Consider the following 7,331-nt stretch of genomic DNA (forward strand, 5'->3'; position numbering starts at 1 on the left):
AAAATTTTCAGAACTACAAAACCCATAAAAAGACAGAGTGAAACAAGTCTCCTGCTGAAGGCAACCTGACATGATAACAAGGAAGGGTCTAACACACTAGACTGGGAGTGGAATTCACTTCTGCATGGGCCATGCTGGCACAGAGTGGTGGCACAGACTGTCAGCATCAGACATCAGGGGACTGAATCATTGGCAGTTGTGGCAGTTTCCAGACTTCTCAACCCATAAATGGCAAGGAGAAAGGAAAATGTCAGTGGGGAAACTCTGCTGGACCTGGATATTTGTAATCAGCATTTACTTGGTTATACAAAAAGGCTGTTTTTTCTGTTTTTTCGACCTGGGTGACAGAAGAGCACAGTCTGTCCCCTGCCCCTGGGGTGGCAGGGGTGGCAGCAGCTATAGCCACTGCAGGAACAGCTGCTTCTGGTGCTCCAGGCCCATAGGTGATGGGGGGTCCAAGTGGCTGATTATAGGGCAAATGAAGGAATCTATTTGCTGGCACTGAGACAGGATTCTCTTGCTTTGCCCTACTTGGATCTGGGTTGCAGTCTTGGGTTGTGGTCCTGGGATGAGAAGTGCTGATATGGCAGAGCTTGTGGAGGCTGTAGACTAGGCATCCTCTTCATAGTTCTGAGGCAGGTGCCTAGAAGAAGTTCTGACAACAGCTGCACAAAACCCTTAAAATTTGGGACACAGCACTCTCCACTCTCGAGGCAGAATTCTACCATAGCAAAGAGCTCAAAAGTCAAGTAATTGGTTGGCAAGATGAGCAAATGCAGGAAGAGAAATCAGACTATAAAATCATTCTTTGGTGACAAAGCCAATAAAAACATAGAACCAGAAGAAGATAACAAAGTCAAAACTCCCACATCAAAAGCATCCAAGAAAAATATGAATTGGTCACAGGCCATGAAAGAATTGAAGAAAGATTTTGAAAACCAAATAAGAGAAGTAAAGGAAAAATTAGGAAGAGAAATGAGAATGATGCAAGAAAATCATGAAAAATGAGTTAACGCTTTTCTAAAGGAGACCCAAAAAATAATGAAGAAAATAATATCTTAAAAAAAATATACTAACTCAGATGCAGAGGCAGCCCTGGAAGGCATGGCAAGCAGATGCAGAGGCAGGCCCAGAAGGTGAGACTGGCAGATGCAGAAGGAGCCCTGGAAGGCACGCCATGCAGAGGCAGGCCTGGAAGGGGCCTGATCAACTTGGAGGGCAAGTCGTCCCACCAACCACAAGGCCCACTAACAGGCCTATCACCAAAGGGCTGGGACTGGAAAGAGCAGGGTAAGAACCAAATACAGGGGCCCCTGTCCTGGACAGCAAATACTACTGGGGCTACCACTTCAGAGCCCAGAAATTAAAAAAAAAAAAGCCCCCATCAGGACCTCCAAAGACCAGGATGACAGAGTGAACCTCACCTGCTCCAACCTTCCCCCCTCCCCTGGAAAACATAGTAACTATTGCCCCAGGGCAAAACCCTCTTCAGTAAAGACTTGGGATCCCTAGAGGAAGGGCGTGGCCAGGGCCCTGCCTCAAAATGGGTAGAAAGCAGACTACAAAGACAAAGACTCTGGAGTCCTACTATCCTCTGAGGGAAGAACCAAACTCAGAGGGAGACAATGTGGACTCCACACCCAAAGCTGAAACTTCAACAGGGAATGGGTCCCAAACACAGAAAGCTCTCCTAAATGAGATCAAAAGGAACTTTGAAAACCAAATGAGAGAGATAGAAGACAAAATGAATAATTCTTTCAAAACCAAAATAGCAGAATTAGAACAACTTTATAATGAAGAAAACATCTCTCTAAAAAGAAAAGTGTATGATATGGAAAAGGAGCTCCAAAAATTAACCAAGGAGGGCGGCGAAGATGGCGGCACCTGTGCTGCAGGGGGTGCAGCACATGGGTAATGTCGGCTCCCCTGGGGAACCTGGTCTCCCATGCCTACTGGACGGCCCCTGCTCCATCTGTGCAAGCCCTTCATCTGAGATCCAGCAGATCCGCTCACTGACCCCGCACTGGCAGCTGCATCCCCGCTTTGCCACAAAGCAATTCGGGTGGTTGGGAGCCATGTCCAGGGTGGCCTTGGGCTTTCTGTGACCCATGCCCCTGCAGCTCTGGGAGCTGGAGCTCGAGGAGCACGAGTGGCAACCAAGCCTGAGTGCCATGCAGGAGTTGCTGTGGCCAGCGCCAAGTTTCAGGAGTGAGAGTGCTAGGAGAGGGAGCAGCTCATTGAGGCCAAAATAGCCCAGATGACACAAATGATCATGGCCTGGAGACATTAGCAGTGAGAAAGGTGGGAGAAGGCCCAGGCAGAGAAGGCCTGGAAGGCTCATCTACAGGCAGAGGCACAGGAGAAGCTTGGCTATGATGTGGACCCGAGAAGCTCCTGCTTCCAGGAACTGCTACAGGAGCTGGAGAAGCAGGAATGAAAGCATCTCAAGCAGCAGAAGAAGCAACAGAAGGAGATGGCAAGAATGGCAGCCCTGCAGACAGCTACAGAGGCTACCAAGAGCCCTGTGAGTCCTGGCCTTGAGGGGCATGGTGACCTGGAGTATGCTGAAAAGCCTTCCAATAAAGCTTAGTGCCTAGTTAAAAAGAAAACACCCAAGGAAAATGATTTGCTAAAAACTAGAATTAACCAAATTGAAACAAATAACTCCCTGAGGAACCAAGAATTAGTCAAACGAAACAACAAAAATGAAAAATTAGAAAAAGAGGTAAAATACCTCAAAGAAAAAATAATTGACCTGGAAAACAGATCTAGGAGAGATAATCTGAGAATCATAGGCCTACCAGAAAATCATGATAAAAAAATGGAGCCTGGACAACATTCTCCAAGAGCTCATTGAGGAAAACTGCCCTGAGTTACTAGAACCTGAGGGTAAAATAGAAATCAAGAGAATCCATCGGACACCTACTGAAAGAGATCCCAAACTGAAAAGTCCTCAAGATGTTGTGGCCAAACTCTAGAACTACCAGATAAAAGAGAAAATACTCCAAGAGGCCAGAAAGAAACAATTCAAATATTGAGCATCCACAGTAAGGATCACACAGGATTTGGCAGCCTCTACATGGAAAGATTGGAGGCAGTGGGATACAATTTTCTGGAAGGCAAAAGAACTAGGGTTACAAACAAGAATCAAACATCCAGTGAGACTCAGAATATTCTTCCATGCAAAGAGATGGTCATTCAATGATATAGCAGAGTTCCAGACCTTCCTGATAAAAAAGCCTGAACTCAATGGAAAATACAACCTCCAATTATGAGATGCAACAGTGATGTAGAAAGGTAAACAAGAAAACACACACACTGCTATTTGATAAGAGCAAACTGGTTATAGACAAGTAGAGGGCATGAATATAAAATACACAAAATGACTATAAAAAAATCTTATTAAGGTCTACAAAGGGACTGCAAGGGAAGAAAGGGAATGAATGAAGTGGAAAAAAGAAAATTATGCCACACAAAGAGGCACAAAAACAGTATAGCAGAGGAAAAGAATGGAGGGAGATGAGAATCATATGAGCTTTTCCCTCATTGGTTCTGGTACAAGGAGGGAATGACAACCAGTTAAACATAGGACTCTATGGAGAAGAAACACAAAAAGTATTATTTTAGTGGGAAAGAGGGTGAGGAAAAGGAGCTTTGCATGAGATTTGTTCCTGTCACTCTTGGTGCAAAGAAGGAATAAAATACTTCATTAAGTATAAAAATATCCTAAAGGCATTAGGAGGGGGCAAGGGCTACAAAAAGGGGGGGGATTAGTAGGGAAGGAAGAAGTAAGGGGAAAGGGGAGGAAAAAGGAGGGGGGCTGATAAGGGAATATTGAGGGAGGCGGTGGTCAAAAGGAAAACTATTAAGGGGAGAAAGGGAGAATGGGAGAAAATTATGAACATTAACAGGGGCAGGAATAGGATGGAGGGGAGACAGATAACAATCATAACTGTAAATGTGAATGGAATGAACTCTCCCATAAAATGGAGATGGATAGCAGAATGGATTAGAAATCAAAATTCTACAATATGCTGTTTATAAGAAACACATCTGAAACAAATGGATACGCACAGGGTAAAGGTAAAGGGCTGGAGTAAAATATATCATGCCTCAGCTAAAATAAAAAAAGCAAGGGTAGCTATCCTTATCTCAGATAAAGTAAAAGTGAAAACTGACCTAATTAAAAGACATAAGGAGGGAAATTATGCTGTTATAAGGCACCAAGATGAATGAAGCAATATCATTACTTAACATATATGCAACAAGTAGTATAGCATCCAAATTCCTAGAGGAGAAGGTAAAGGAATTAGAGGAAGAAATAGATAGCAAAACTATACTAGTGAGAGACCTTAATCTTCCCCTCTCTGAACTTGATAAATCTAACCTCAAAATAAACCAGAAAGAAGTTAAGGAGGTGAACAGTATTTTAGAGAGGAAAGGTATGATAGATCTCTGGAGAAAACTGAATGGGGATAAAAAGGAATAAGTGGATCATGGCAAATACTCAAAAATTGACCATGTTCTAGGGCATAAAAACCTCACAATTCTATGCAGTATGGCAGAAATATTAAATGCATCCTTTTCAGATCACGATGCAATAAAAATTATATGCAATAAAGGGCCATGGAAAGACAGACTAAAAACTAATTGGAAATTAAACAATTTAATCCTAAAGAAGGAGTTGGTCAAACAAGAAATTATAGAAACAATGAGTAATTTCATTCAAGAGCATGATAATAATGAGACAACATCAAAAAATTTATGGGATGCATTAAAGGCGGTTCTTAGGGGAAGATTTATATCCTTGAGTGCAGATTAAATTAGAGAAAAGGGAGGTCAATGAATTAGGCATGCAATTGAAAAATCTAGAAAAAGAACAAATTCAAAATACCCAATTAAATACTAAATTAGAAATATTGAAAACCAAAGGAGAGATTAATAAAATTGAAGTTAAGAAAATTATTAAATTAAATAAAACTAAGAGCTGGTCTTATGAAAAAAAAAACAACAAAATTGATAGACACTTAGTCAATATGATAAAAAAAAGAAAGAAGAAAACCAAATTATGAGTATCAAAAATGAAAAGGGTGAATCTACCTCCAATGAAAAGGAAATCAAAACAGTAAGTAGGAATTATTTTTCCCAATTGTATGCACATAAATTTGACAGTCGTAGGGAAATGGATGAATTTTTACAAAAATACAAGCTGCCCAGATTAACAGAAGAGGAATTAAATTACTTAAATAAACCCATCTCAGAAAAAGAAATTGAGCAAGTCATCAGTCCATTCCCTAGTTAATAATCTCCAGGGCCAGATGGATTTACTACTGAATTCTATCAAACATTTAAAGAACAATTGATTCCAATACTCTACACACTATTTGGGAAAATTAGTGAATAAGGAGTCCTACCAAATTTTTTTTATGACACAAATATGGTACTGATACCTAAATCAGGAAGAGATAAAATAGAGAAAGAAAATTATACACCAATCTCTCTCATGAATATAGATGCAAAAATTCTAAATAAAATAATAGCAAAAAAGAGTACAGTGACTTATCTCAAGAATAATACACTTTGATCAGGTAGGATTTATTCCAGGAATGCAAGGATGGTTTAATATTAGGAAAACCATCAGTATAATTGATCATATCAACGATAAAACTAGCAGAAAACCCATGATCATCTCAATAGATGCAGAAAAAGGCTTTTGACAAAATAAAACATCCATTCCTATTAAAAACATTAGAAATTATAGTAATAAATGGAGACTTCCTTAAAATAATAGGTAGTATCTATTTAAAGCCGTCAGGAAGTATTATATGTAATGGGTAAAAGCTAGCAGCATTTCCCATAAGATCAGGAGTGAAACATGGGTGTCCACTATCACCTCTCTTATTCAATCTGTTACTAGAACTGTTAGCAGTAGCAATTAGAGAAGAAAAAGAAATTGAAGGAATCAAATTAGGCAAAGAAGAGACCAACCTATCACTCTTTGCAGATCATATGATGATATACTTAGAGAATCTTAGAAAATCAAGTAAAAAACTACTTGAGACCATAAATAAATTTGGCAAATTAGCAGGATGTAAAATAAACCCACATAAATCCTCAGAATTCCTATATACTTTCAATGAAATTCAACAGCAAGAGATAGAAAGATAAATCCCATTTAAAGTTATTGTAGACATTATAAAATATTTGGGAATCGGCCTGCCAAAACAAACTCAGGACCTATAAACCACAACTACAAAACACTTTTCACACAAATAAAGTCAGATGTAACTAATTGGAAAAATATCAATTGCTAGTGGCTGGGTCGAGCTAATATAATAAAAATGACAATTTTACCTAAATTAAATTATATATTTAGTGCCATACCAGTTAATTTACCAAAAAAGTACTTTATAGAACTAGAAAAAATAGTAACATCATTCATTTGGAAGAACGGTCCAGAATATCAAGGGAATTAATGAAAAGAAGTGCTAAGAAAAGTGGACTAGCTATACCAGATTTCAATTTGTATTATAAAACAGCAGTCATCACAACTTCTTTTTACTGAGTAATAGAGGAGTGGATCAATGGAATAGATTAGGCACATGAGATTTAGAGCTCAATGACTATAGTAATCTATTGTTTTATAAACCTCAAGATCCTAGTATTTGGGATAAGAACTCACTCTTTGACAAAAACTGCTGGGAAACCTGGAATATAGCATGGCATAAACTGGGCATAGACCATTATCTAACACCATGTACCAAAACCATGTCTAAATGGGTATATGGTCTAGGTATAAAGATTGATACTATAAGCAGTCTCGTAAAACAAGGAATAATTTACCTGTCAGATTTGTGGAGAGGGAAAGACTTTATGACTAAACAAGAATTACAGAACATTATAAAATGTAAAATGGATAATTTTTATTACATGAAATTGAAAAGCTTCTGAACAAACAAAGCCAATGTAACCAAGATTAAAAGGGAGGTGGGAAATTGTGAAAGAATCTTAGCAACCTATATCTCTGAAAAATGAATCATTTCTAAAATGTACAGAGAATTGAGTCAAATTTATAAGAATACAAGTCATTCCCATTTGACAAATGTTCAAAGGGTATGAACAGGCAATTTTTAGAGAAAGAAATTAAAGATATCTATAAGCACATGAAGAAGTGCTCTAAATCACTATTGATTAGAGAAATGCAAATCAAAACAATTATGAGGTACCACATCTCACCATTCAGATTGGCTAAAATGACAAAACAGGAAAATGACAAATGCTGGAGAGGATGTGGGCAAATTGGAACACTAATTCATTGCTGGTGGAGTTGT

At 38.9% G+C, this 7,331-nt stretch overlaps 1 pseudogene; it reads left to right on the forward strand.

The window, feature by feature from the left end:
• Positions 1 to 1,874: 1,874 nt before the first annotated feature.
• Positions 1,875 to 2,609, forward strand: LOC138171750 (large ribosomal subunit protein mL64-like; annotated as a pseudogene).
• Positions 2,610 to 7,331: the final 4,722 nt, after the last annotated feature.

The sequence above is a fragment of the Petaurus breviceps genome, unplaced genomic scaffold (genome assembly GCF_028583685.1).
Source record: "Petaurus breviceps papuanus isolate PSGF00001 unplaced genomic scaffold, PetGlider_PUasm1.0 47, whole genome shotgun sequence".
NCBI lineage: Eukaryota > Metazoa > Chordata > Mammalia > Diprotodontia > Petauridae > Petaurus > Petaurus breviceps.